This window comes from Hipposideros armiger, unplaced genomic scaffold (genome assembly GCF_001890085.2).
Source record: "Hipposideros armiger isolate ML-2016 unplaced genomic scaffold, ASM189008v1 scaffold_277, whole genome shotgun sequence".
NCBI classification, from domain to species: Eukaryota; Metazoa; Chordata; class Mammalia; order Chiroptera; family Hipposideridae; genus Hipposideros; species Hipposideros armiger.
Genome location: NW_017731627.1, coordinates 2470739 through 2471906, shown reverse-complemented (window position 1 = coordinate 2471906; position 1168 = coordinate 2470739).

The following is a 1168-nucleotide window of genomic DNA, read 5'->3' as shown; positions in this document are numbered from 1 at the left end:
CTAACTATATTTAACGAAAATCTTTAAAAAAAAAAAAACAAAAAACAAAAAAAACAAACAAACAAACAAAAAATAAAAGGGGGTGGAATGGCAAGTGGAACAGAGGTAGGAGTGTGGCAACTTTTCACGTTACCCCTGTGGCATTAATAGCATTCGGCTCTAGGAACTGCTCATGTCCACCCAACAGGACCAGATCCCCTCATCAAGAAAATTGGCCTGCTAGGGTCTTGAGACAGGCTGAGGCAAGGTACTTTGAGGCTGGGTTGCATTGAATCTATTTGTGAATGCAGTTGTAGCCTCAGGTGGAACCCTCTTGTAAGCCTCAGTGTTTTGTGTTATTCCAGAAATGCTAGCAGATATCAAAGACCTATGGTCCATAGCTCCCTGACATTCTGGAGAGGATTTCTGGAGGTGGGCCAAACCTCTTAAACATCTTCCCCCAAAGTTTACAAAATAGATCGATGATCATTGTTCTGGGGGAAGAAAATGACAAATCTAGATCTGCTATAGGTTAAGCCTGAAGCAATGGTTTCACTTTAATGAAGCAACATAGATTGTGCTTAAGTGTGCTGAACACTGGAGCATTGATGACTTGAAGCCCCTAAAGGGAAGGTACTGAGTCTCATCATTTTTATATTTCTAGAACCTGGCAGTGCCTAGTATCTAACAGAGATATATGAATGTTGAGGTAGATGGCACTGTAAGATCCTGATTCACTCTTTATTTTCACCTGCATTTCTTAAATTATCTGACAATATGAGATTCCCCAAAGCCTCTATTTCCCACATCTTTATAATGAGGGAGGAGAACCAAGATGACTTCAGCGTGATTCAGGGTCAAGATGACAGAGTAGAGAAACAATTTTGCTTGCATCCTTTCATGACCACATCAAAATTACAACTAAACTACAGAACAACCATCATTGATAATCACCTGAAATCTGGCTGAACCAAAGCTCTATAACTAAGGACATACAGAAGAAGCCATCTTGAGACTGGTAGGAGAGGCAAAGATGCAGAACAGGCTGTTCCCACACCTGCATATGACCGTCAAAAATTGGGAGGTATATCTCTTCTGCGAAGGTTCCCCTGGTGGAGCCAGAAGTCCGAGCCCCACACCAGGCTCTCCAGCCCAAGTTTCCAGTACTGGAGAGAGAAGTCCCCATAAT